The sequence below is a fragment of the Coenobita brevimanus genome, chromosome 5 (genome assembly GCF_032717465.1).
Source record: "Coenobita brevimanus isolate Jiangsu-jjx chromosome 5, ASM3271746v2, whole genome shotgun sequence".
NCBI lineage: Eukaryota > Metazoa > Arthropoda > Malacostraca > Decapoda > Coenobitidae > Coenobita > Coenobita brevimanus.
Window position 1 is genome coordinate 30211631 of NC_136958.1, and position 12656 is coordinate 30224286.

Here is a 12656-nt window from a genome sequence, read left to right on the forward strand (position 1 = left end):
GTTGGCCGAGGTTCTTCACTTTTTGTACAAATTATGTAAATACATTATACCATCTTGCTTAAGTTATTCTAATTAGGGCCGACAGCTGACGCATATGGAAATGTTCCTGACCCGTCTGGTTCCCTTTCTTATATTGATGTCCCCTATATTAGGTTGTGCGTCGACTGACAGTCACCAGGTGATGAGTGTAGGTATGTCATGTAGAAAGGCATTACATATCTGCAGTCGATGGTGTTCTGTTAGTCGAGGTATTTTTACCATTAGTGTAAGTCTAGCTATTTGTCTCTGTAGGATTTAGTATAGGTTAGCGATTTGTCTGTTAGGTGATTAGTTTTAGGGTCTTTAGATTAGTTTGTCTTTATAATATAAAGTAAAAATATATATAAAACCAAGAAAAAATTTATAAAAATAAAAATACAAAAAAATAAATAAAATTAAAATTATTACATATATATGTACGTTTGCATGAAAGTGTGTCTGTATGTATGCATGGAAGTGTGTGTGTGTGTGTGTGTGTGTGTGTGTGTGTGTGTGTGTGTGTGTGTGTGTGTGTGTGTATACATATATGTTTGTATATATATGTATATATGTTTAAATATATATACATATATATATCCGGCCTTAATAACCAATGGCTTCGGCCCCAATGGTTGATAGGCCAGACAAAAAATAAAAATAAAAAAAATAAAATTCCACTCCGCCGGGCGATATTCTCATGTATTCTGGTGACGGCTCAGTCATTGTAGTCACTATCCTGCGTCATTTATTTACTTACTACGCCCACTGCCACAGCCACGCCCACACTGATACCCAGTATCTATCCTACAACATTTATTCACTTCCTACTGCCACAGCCACAACCAAGACCACACTAGCAGACTAAACCATCCATTCAGCACATAAGATACTGCCATCTGAGTTTCTAGTGGAGCACTATTTACAGGCGACCCTGTGCACACATTCCAAAATGTATCTTTACAACTCGTCCACGAAACAGTGACAGCAAGAACGAAAGACTTAATAAAGGGCCACGAGGCAATCCTCATATAGGTATCCCTGCTTGTCTATTGTGCGGCTTTACCAGCCCAAATCGGATGATGGCATTGAAATGAGGCAGTAAGATACGAAGTCTGTCTGGAAAGTATCTGACCTTAGACTCTAAAAAAAAAAGAAAAAAAAAAAAAAGCTAACCTGTTGAGCTAGGACACTTATCCCCCTAAAAACAGGCCTCTTCTGACTTGACACACATAGCCCAGCGTTCTTTCCACGGCTTGAAACATTTTTCAAACTCGGTTTTCAGTACCTACTGTAGGTGCGTCTTCGCATTCATCATGATCTCTTCTCTCAGATGAGCGTTGCTTAAGACATGATGGAGTGTACATATCACTATCCAGACTTCTTGAAGACTGTTATCACTGGAAATGAGACTTGGGTGCACGGTTATGACCCAGAAACCAAAACACAGATATCCCAGTGGAAGCATACAGGGTCACTCCAGCCAAAAAAGCACGATATGTCCGCAATGTCCCCAGCAGGATGAACTGCACTCGCATGTTGACAATTTTTTTCGACTACTGTGGTGTTGTGCATCACGAATATGCACCAGAAGATCAGACTATCAACAAACATTACTACCTCAACGTTATCCATTGTCTTCCCAGTGTAGTTCAGTGGAAGAGACGAGACCTTTGAGAAGCAGCAAGTTGGAAGCTGCACCACGACAACGCCCCTGCCCATTCTTCTCAGTTGATTCAGGTATTTTTTTGCCAAGCACTACATCCTGCAGGACCAGCAGGCTACCTTACTCACCAGACATGGCTCTGTGTGACTTCTGGTTATTCTCCAAGCTGAAAACTCCACTGAAGGTTTCCTGATTTGAGATGAGAGAAGAGATAATGATGAATGTGATGATGCATGCAGGAGATACTGAAAACCGACTTTGAAAAATGTTTCAATCAGTGGAAAGAATGCTGGGCTAAGTGTGTCAAGACAGAAGGAGCTTACACTGAGGAGGATTAGTGTCCTAGCTCATGTTAGCCATTTATTACCCCCACAGTTAGTCCCTATGGTGGGGATATAGAATCACCCCTGTCCGTCTGTCTGTCCGTTTGTCCGTCTTTCCATCAGGGCCTGTATCTTGGAAATTACAAGGTGGAGTAGCTTCATATCACACCGAATGATAGAGTGTGTGTCGTAGTTGATGCTAGTATATGTAAAATCGTCATATTGTTTGCATTTTACTAGCTATGACCATATAGAGACAAATCTGTCTTGTGTTATCTATCTCTGTCTTTCCGTCCAGGACTGTATCTCAGAAACTTACCAGGTCGATTGGATTCATATCAAACAGAAAGATAAAGTATGTGTCATAGTTGATGCCCGTATATATAAAATTGCCATATTGTCCTTATGAGCTATGACCATTAAAGAAAAATCTGTGTTGTTATATTTTGGAAACTTCATACTGGAATCACTTCATGTCTTAAAGAAAAATAGAGTATGAGTCCTAGTTTATGCACCTATATATGAAACTACTAAATTATAAGTATTTTATGAGCTATTCCAGATAAGGAAACTAATCTGTAAATAGCTGCATCTTGGAAACTAATTGCTGGATCATCTTCACATCTTAAACATAGTGTATTATAGTCTAACCAGAATATGATGAGCACTGGGGTGAAGAGGGGGATTAAGTACAGCGCTGCCATATCTTTACCAAATCAAAACCACCCGGTATCCAATGTTTTCTATAATATTTTGAATGGGATAACTACCAGGCTTCGTCGAGGTACATAACATTTTTGCATGATTGTCTGTGATGTTTGATCTCTTGTAAGAATGAAAGTACATCGCTTCTTTCCATGAGAAATTGGCGGCCATTAATTTTCGCAAATTTGAAACCAATTTGCAACACCACTTTGAGAAAGGATTCCACTGAACCTTCGAAGGAGATTTTTTCTCTGAGCTCCTCCCTGATCTTGTACAGTGGAGAGATTTCTTTCCTCTCATAAAACTCCAAGATTGTTCTTCTTAGCACACACTTATCAAAATCATCAAGATTAATCGCTGTACAAGTGCGATGTTTGGTCAACTATGAGAATGTTGCCTTTTCAGGCGCCTCCACAGTATCACAAATCTTATAAATCTAGAGCAAATTCACATCACTGTTACTTCAGACACGTTGGTAAATTTGGCTGTACGAGCAAGAGATTTCGAGGAATCTAATAAGGTTCCTCTATTGCCTTTTCTTGAAGGAAATATCTATTTCCATTATAGATAACCTCCTCGGTTTGGCTGCAGAAAACACGAGAGCAATTGGGAGATGTACTGTCCATGGTGGGTGGTATGTGAGTGGCCGTGACTGACCCAAACAAGTGGGTCACTGAAAACGTGGCAGCGTGGTCTAAACAACGTTGTCACATGTTGTATAGAGTCGTTGTTTATATTGTTATAAAGAAAATTAATCGTTACTATGATTTTTTTTTTTAATATATTATATATGGAGTATTTCAAGCTATACAAAGTTGTTAATATCTTAACATTCGACAGTGTAAAGTTGAAGGTTTGAGTGTTTGGCATATGCACTTTTCTTACCTGCCTTATCTCAGAGCTCATCATATTGTGATTTGACTATAGTCCTAGTTTATGCCCCTATAAATGAAATTGCCATGCTTACTTATGCATATCTATATATTATTTACTAATGATGAGGATACGTCTTTGCTAAAGGCTTCTTCTTTTTTTTTTTTTTTAGGGCCTATGGTCTGATACATTCTGAACAGACGTCATACTGCCACAGGAACGCAAGCTGAAACTTGATCAGAACTTTGTGTATCGGTGTTACAACACCCTTGTATTGTCGTGTTATAAATGAAGAAATCATTATATATCATCGTACATGTTTTTGTTTCCAGGTATTATATGAGATGATCACACCAGGTGTAACATTTTAACCCTGACAGCAATATCAACCCTTATGTCTGGAAACAATTGAGATATGCACTCCAAAATAGTCATAATCACCTTATTCCCGGTGATTCAATATCCCACCTTGCAGCACCAATACATATAGTGAATATGATATCTGGTTGAAAATGCATACCTTTGCTATATCTGTTAATTCTTCCATGCATAATTCTACAGCAGTCCTATGTAGCAACTGTCCCACTGTCATGCTTACCAACCTAAGCTGTGATTTCGCGAGAATTAAAAGTCAACCGAACTTGACTTCCGTTGACTTTTTACGTCATAATGTAGACTTGGGCGCCATTTTCTTGTCCAGGCGAGGACAAAATCCAACATTGTGACGTCATCAAATTCCAACCGGGACCCTTCATGTTGACTTTGCCTCAACAGTGGTTGGGAGCAGTGTTGCCCCCTTCCAACCTGCTTCTGTTGGATTGCAAACGTAAACACAGCTCAGCTGATTCTCACTACTTCTCCACATTGTTCCCACTTTTCCTCATATTTAACCATGGCTAAGTAAATAAGAATCATATGGTAATTATTATTTAGTTAACCCCTTAACCATGGGGCGTCACTTTCGTGATGCTCAGGTGCAATGGATCATACCAGGAGGCATCACTTTTGTGATTCTGTGTTATTTTAAATTCGCCCAGGCTTTCAAGTGGTGGCTTGTATCATCTATTAGTACTGCTAGTGTCCAACAATAGTCAGCGCTGCTAATGTCACCTGTACTCCCATCCATTGCTCACAATTTAGCCATTTTTCCCAGTTCTTGACTCCCCTCCCTACCTCCCCTCCATTTTCCTCACTGCGCTAAGCAAATCTTCCCCGGATTTTTCCTTTGATTTCATCCATTGAAATGAGCCCTATGCCCTATTCTTATACAAAATAATATATATAAAAAACAATAAGGTAACTGATAGTGCCATTCACCTGGAAATGGCTAATTATCACCTGGCAACACCCCACGTGCCCTTGTTTGCTCAATTTCTCTGGTAATTTCCCCTTGAACTATGCCGGATGTTCTATTCTCACAATAAAAATACATATAAGAAAGGAAGGAAGAAACCTAAGTGATATTTACATTCACCTGAAACTACCTAATTTATTATGTCTATCTATCTATCTATTGCCAGACGCCTCAATCCCGTTTGGGGTGGCCACAAACAAATCGCCTCCAAGTCGCCCTGTCCCCCGCCATTTCACTACCCTGCTCCCAACTCACACCCCCCTCTCTCATATACCTCTGCACCCCATCCCTCCATCTCATCCTCGGCCTCCCCCTCCCTCTTCCCCCCTCCACCTCACTCACATACACTCTCTTCGTCAGTCTTTCACCCTCCATCCTCTCCACATGGCCAAACCACCTCAGTGTGTTCCTCATAACGCTCCCTATCACATCCACATCAACACCACAACGTTCCTTTATATCCTCATTCGTCAGCCTATCTCTCCGTGTGACTCCACAGACTCCTCTTAAATAACTCATTTCCACTGCTCTCACTCTTGACTTGTGTCCTTCCAACAACGTCCAAGCTTCACTTCCGTACGTTAGAGTTGGTATCACAATACTGTCATGTAGTAACTTTTTCACTTCCATGCTCACTTCCCTGTTTCTTATCACTGCTTTCAAAGAACCAGCAACCTTTCTTCCCTGCTGTACCCTTTCAAGCAAGTCTCCCTCCAAACCTCCATCCTTACTCATCACACTACCCAAGTACTTAAACGTACTCACATTTTCCAATTCCTCACCATCCAACCTCGCTGTACATTCACTGACTTCACCTTTCTCAAAGACCATCACTTTACTCTTCCCTACATTCACCTTCAAATTCCGTTTCTTACACACTCTCCCAAACTCATCCACCAAGCCTTGCAGCTCCCCTTCGTCTTCACTCAACAACACAGTATCATCATTATTATGTATTGTCTAGATTTCCTACCAATCATTTCATAGCATATAAATTAGCAGCTGTCACCACACTGACATTGTCAACCCTTGGCTGCCCATATACGCCACGTCATTCAGTTCCTTGTCGTCCTCTGAGGTGAAATCATGTTGCACTCATGCCCCGCCATTTCCACCGCTTCTGCGCCCATTGCATAGGGCCCTGTGACCTCTATCCTTACTAAACGTCATGTGGGAAGCAGTAAAGGACTAAGTGACTCTGCTGTTGAAACTGAGCTGGCTGAATTATCAATGATAATGACGTATAGTGACTTTGATCTTTCAGGTGAATCATGTGATGAGCCTGGGGAGGAAATCGTGACAGAAACTGCCAGTGCAAGTGCTTGTGTCCCAAGTTCGTCATAGCTCCAAGGGAAAGGAGCCCTTAGTATAGCAAGGGAAGGAATTTGGGAAGGGAGTGTAGAGGAGTCGGGTTAGCCCCAGAACAATGGCCCTGCATGACCCAGCCCACCATGAGTCCCGAGGTGAATCACCTCCCCGCTCTCCCAGCCCCACTTCACTAATTTCTTCCTCCTCTTCAGCGGAAATTTCTCCTGAGTCTTCGTTGCCGAAGTCTCCACCAGCACCTACAGTGAAGGCAGGGAGTAGGGGATGAGGTAAATCCCTGACTCGTCGTAAAAGTAAAGTACCATCTAGAGTAAGGGCTGCTAGGGTCAGTCGGAGTGACATTGAAACAGCCCATTCTGCCTCACAGCCACCCTCCACCCTCACCCACCCTACACCCCCACGAGAGGGAACCCTGGACACCTTTGTGTGGATGGAAGGTTCTGATTTCGTCCCTGAACGACTCCAGTTTGACGAGAGTTCCTCAGGGATACAGTCTGCCTTCACTCTTGATGAGGATGCTGAGTCATACAGCACATACGTGATGAGACCAACAGGTACACGTCATAACGTGCTCCAACGGTGCAGGTGCAGCAAAAATGCAACAGTGGACCATGCTTGGAGTGCAGGAGCTGTATGTGTTCTTAACCCTCATGCTTCTCATGCCAAATTCAAAGAAGCATGAGTTGGAAGATTACTGGTCCATGTACCCCTTACTACCCTCACCCACCTTTAATAAGTACATGGCCAGGGATCACTTCTGTAACGTCACGGGAAACCTGCACTTCACAAACAACGATGTACTTGCCCAGACTGGCCCACTCTGGAAGGTCCGAGAGCTTCTGAACAGAATGAAGGATAAATTTATATCATTCTTCCACCCATTTCAGACGGTTGTCATAGACGAATCCTTGGTTCTGTTCCAGAAGGTTGTCATAGACGAATCCTTGGTTCTGTTCAGAGGACGTCTGAGGCTTGTACAGTACATTCCAAGCAAATGTCATCGCTTTGGAATCAAGTTCTTTGTACTGTGCGACTGTAAGATGGGGTACATCCTTGACTTCATCATCTATTCAGCCAGTATTGTCAATCTGGACAAAACACACCCGCTTGGCTTCTCAGGCTGTGTAGTGAAAGTGCTTCTTGAAAGGTATTTTGGTGGGAATCATGTGCTGTATGCTGACAACTACTATACAGCACCGATACTTGCTAAATATCTTTCAGAGCACGGCACCGGCTCCTGCGGCACTGTCAAGAGCAATTATGCCAACTTCTCCAAGTTCCCTGAGGCAGGAAACTCGCAGCGAGGAGACGTGCACCTACACAAGCCTGAGAAGATGCTGTCAATACGGTGGCATGACAAGAGGGTTGTGCACATGCTCACCACCGTACACAAGGGGGAACTGAAAGGCAGTGGCAAGGTCGACCGTAGGACAGGCGAACCCGTGAGGAAACCTGCTGCTGTCTTCGACTATAATATCAACATGCAGTTGGTGGACAAGTCTGACATGATGATTGGAGAGATTGACTGCCTCAGGAAGAATACTAGGTGGTACAGGAAAGTTTTTCTGCATCTCATTGACATGACGATGCTGAACGCCTTCATCCTGTACAAGATGAAGGTAAAGCCACCCAAGTCCTTCTCCCTGAGGTTGTTCACCGGGACTTGTGTTCAGCAGCTGCTTGAGAGGTATGGTAGGGTGATAGCATCAGCTCCAAGACGCCATTCTGTTAGACTTCCTGACAGACTTGAGCAGAGGGCGTACATGGATCAGCACAGACTGGTGCAAATGCCTCCCACAACGAAGAGGAAGGCTGTGATCTGCAGGTGCCAGGTGTGTGCACATACCACCAGATGCACACCTGAGCACAAACGCTCCTCTTGGCAGTGTGCTGAGTGCCAGGTTCCCCTCTGCGTAACATGCTTCTTTGATTACCACAGCCTGAAGCAGTTCTAAAACAGTGCAAGTGGAAATGTAAATAATGTGAAAATAATGTGTAAACAGCAAGTGAAAGCAATGGATGTAAATATGATTGAACAACGGAATAGAGTTTTACAAGTTACTAGAAGTGACAGCGCATAACACAGTGTAAGTAAAATAAAAGTGTTAATATCGAAAATACAATAGAAAATGTAAATAGAAATGTAAAAAATTAGTAATATAAGATTATGAGTACAAATACTTGAAGTAATGACACTGAAAGTGAAACCTTGGCTCTCTACATAGTTTACTGAATGAGAAAGTGAATGCCTGGAGTGAAAATAAACTACTATTACTGAAGGAAACTTATGGATAAATACTGTAGATATATATAAGTGTAATAAAGTAGAATATAAAGTGTGAGTGTGTTTATGAATAATAAATGACAGAATACCAGCAGGGAACAAGGACGGGTGGGAAGCTTGTACGCATTCGTAATTTACATTGCTTTCACAGTGGGTTTTTCTTTTTGGAGTATGGATTCCAAACTACTTGAAAATCATAGGACACTGTTTCTAATGATAATGTCAGGCTGTGGTAATCATATTACGGGGTGTCGGGAAGTGTAAAGTGGAGACTTCGTTACCCAACTTCAGAAGTCTCCACAAGTCCTACGGTTGTCGACGAAGGCTCAACAAACATCCCAGGAGAAAGCTGAAGGTATGTGCCATAGGCATATTTAATTATAATATTCTAGGACTAATGACTGATTTTTGGCAAATAATTTTAAAAAGTCAGTTGGAACGTGAATATCCCCGCGGGACGCTCAAGGATCGGCTAAAACATCCCTGTGGTGTAGGGATTAAACGTGTAAATATCTTCATAAAATTACTCAAAATAAATGTGGTGAAGGCAGACAAGTTCGAAGAATTACAGGCTAAACATTTTGATGATAGTGTAAGCTTGTAAATGTAGTGTGGCTGGTGTTACGATGACAAAAACGTTTGTAATGTCATTACATATAATGCGTAGTGAATACTGAGTCATGCAGTTGCTTATATGCATCCCATATACAGGTAGACATTCTTTATTAATTATTTATGTTGCCATATTAGTTGCTGTTTGTAAGCGAGTGGGAGGAGGAAGCATGATCAGCTGATAGTTTGTTGTACAGGCGATCACTCGATGAAGATCAACCCAGACGAGTTGGGTTGCGAAATCATGGCTCTAAACGAGAAAGCTGCAAAGTTGAGTGCGTAACTCATCGGACTCCCTTGTAAAGATTTGTTTTGGAGTGTGTGTGTATACCCACAAAAATAGTTATTAGCATCCCTGGCTTGATACCCTTCGCAACTATCACTGACACAGAAGCCGTGAATACCCAGAAGGGTTGGTACACGTGATCCTCCCTCCTTCCCTCATTCTCTCCTCCCATTCATACCCTCCCCCCCACATTTCTCTCTCTCTCTCTCTCTCTCTCTCTCTCTCGACATACTGCAGTATAACTTGTGTAGCTTCATGTCGTGTATAACGAACAATTCATAGCAATGAACATTATTACTGAAGGAAGTTTTCGAAACAATAAAGCCTTATCTACTAGATCTTATAGAAATCAAAGAGCTATTTGTCTGCTTGGCACCCATCGTGTCTGAGGTTACCACCTTAGGATTTTGATATATATCATCATACAATGACATTTGACAACCACCACTGGCATTTTAAGAATGGACTGATGGCAAACTACATAGGCCTAACTGTTCAAAATATACAACACCCCATGAACAATGTATGTAAAGTACTCATATATGCAGTATGTGTCGTAGTATTGCTATAATATACTGTAGCTGCATCAATGACATGCGATTGTAGTAGTGCATAGACTATGAAACTGATAATGGTGTATCCCCAGATTGACGAAGATGATAACATCACGGAGTGGTTGATTGGTGGGCATATTCCTCTACTTTAGGATGGGCCTATACCTCACACGGTTCTCGATTTGCATGTGTGGAATGTGTTGCCTATGAAACTGCTTCAGTTTGAACAATCTGAGCATATCAAATGAGCAGTGGCTTCGGGTTCTTTCGTAAAATATCTTAGATAGCAGTTTATTCTGCACATTACACATCGGCATCCACGTTTATAGTTTTTATGAAAAGTACGTTGATACTCAAACTATAAGTTTAGCAAAACAAATTGTTTGCCGTGGTACAAAGCCTCCGATACCATTATGAATATGAACCTAAGGCTCTGCAGATAAAGGATACCAACCAGGCACGTTAACTCACTAGTTTATGTTCAGATATCTCCTCCGATATGTTAAATCTTATCACGCAGAATGAGTACCGATAATTTTTTGATTGGGTGTACAGTTGGAGAAATTTCTGCTGGGACATGGTGTAGATGGCAGCAGCAGCGACAGACAAAAATTATCTGCTAACAGTGCTGGGGGTGAAACAGAGGATGAGAGTTGCGAGGGAAGGAGTGCTATAGGGGAGAGGAGGAGTGGTGGTGGAGGGTAGGTGTGTGTTAGGGAGAAGGTAAGTAGCCATTAACTGTGCCAACAGACTCTGCGCAAATAATCATTCCAATATGATTTTTCTATTAACAGAACGAATATGAGGGACCCAGGTTAGTCATCTATCAAACAGAAGACCCAGAAACCGCATCTCTTCCACACAGGATATTCTCCTACCATAGACATACAAGTCAGGGTCTAGGTGAACCCCTCGAAGACGACAAAAATGCATAGCCACTGTCTTTGCTGAAGAAAAATGGAAACCGCAATTTTCTGCCCGGTCAGAAATTCTATTGAGAGCCAGCTGTAACTTCCTCTCAATCAGAGACATTCTTGATGCAGTGAAGGAAATCGAGAGGTCATCGACATATAGTGATCCTCGTACACCGTCAGGAAGTACACTGATGACGCTGTTAATGGCTACAGCAAACAGAGTAACACTAAGGATACTTCCCTGTGGTACTCCATCTTCTAGTGCTCGGGCATTAGAAAGCACTCCTCCCACTCGCACCCTTAAAATTCAGTTAGATAAAAACTATTGAATAAAAATAGGCAAGCGCCCACGAAGACCAAACTCATGACGAGAGAGTAAAATACCATGACGCCAGGCAGTGTCATATGCCTTCTCTAGATCGAAGAAGACCGTGACCTGGTGTTGGTTAGTGGAGAAAGCCTCAAAGACAGAAGATTCCAAGGACAGCAGTGCATCAGAGGAAGATCGCATTTTTCGAAAACCAAACTCCAAAAACCACACAAGCTTATCATTGGCCATCTTTTCCAGAACTTTACATATACATGACATTAGAGAAACAGGTCGATAATTTGTTGCCTGTAGGTGGTCCTCATCTGGTTTGGGGATGGGGATAACTACAGCAACACCCCAACAAGCAGGAAACTCCCCAGAACACCAGATCTTATTAAACAGTGAAAGCAAAAACAACTGGAACTCATCAGACAGGTGACGTAAAAAGGCATAAAGAATATCATCATAACCAGGAGAAGAGTCATGGCACTGCAACAGAGCTGCCTGGAGTTCAGAAATTGAAAATGGAACATCGTAAGGCTCTCCCACAGCAGAGGCAAAACTGAGACCACGAGACTCTAGGCGCCAACGGTGGCAAGTTGAAGGCGTATCTGCATCCTTCTGTGACACACTGGCAAAATGATCAGCAAGCAACTCTGCAACAGCAAAAGGATCAGCCACAGTTCCACCTGCTGCAGATAAAACGGGAGGCGAGGGAGCAGTAAATTTCCCTGAAATTATTCTTACCCGGTTCCACACCTGGGTGATGGAAGTCCTCGAATTGATGGAAGAAACATAACCCTTCCAGGATGAATGCCTGGCCTCCTTCAAAACCCGCCTCATATGAGCTCGTGCCCTCTGATACGCCACCAAATACTGAGGATCCCCATGGTGATGACGAAGTTGAGAGAAGGCGACTCGTTTGGTTCTCACTGTGGAACTGCACCCAGAGTTCCACCAAGGAACTGGACATTTAGGAAATTGACCCTTCGTTCTTGGGATAGTTAAAAGGACTGCTGAGTACAGAAAGTCATTGAAATATGGCACTGCCTCAGTAAGACAGCCAAACTCATTGACAGAAAGGGAAGTGGAACTTAATTCCCTGAAATGTGGCCAATCAGCTTTATCCAGAAGCCAACGAGGAAGACGTGGCTGAGGTCCACCTGCACCAGTAGTTAAAAGTAAGGGAAAATGGTCACTGCCATACAGATCTGGTAACACATCCCAGGTAAAATCTAAAACTGCATCAGCTGAGCATAAAGACAAATCAATGGCAGTAAAAATTCCAGTCTGGCTATGGAAATAAGTAATTTTATCAGCATTTAAAATGCCCAACCCCTCTTCTTCCACTAAAGAGGCCAGCATAACACCCCAAGGGTTGGCCTCACTGTCTCCCCACAGTGGATGGTGACCATTCATATCTCCAAGTAACAG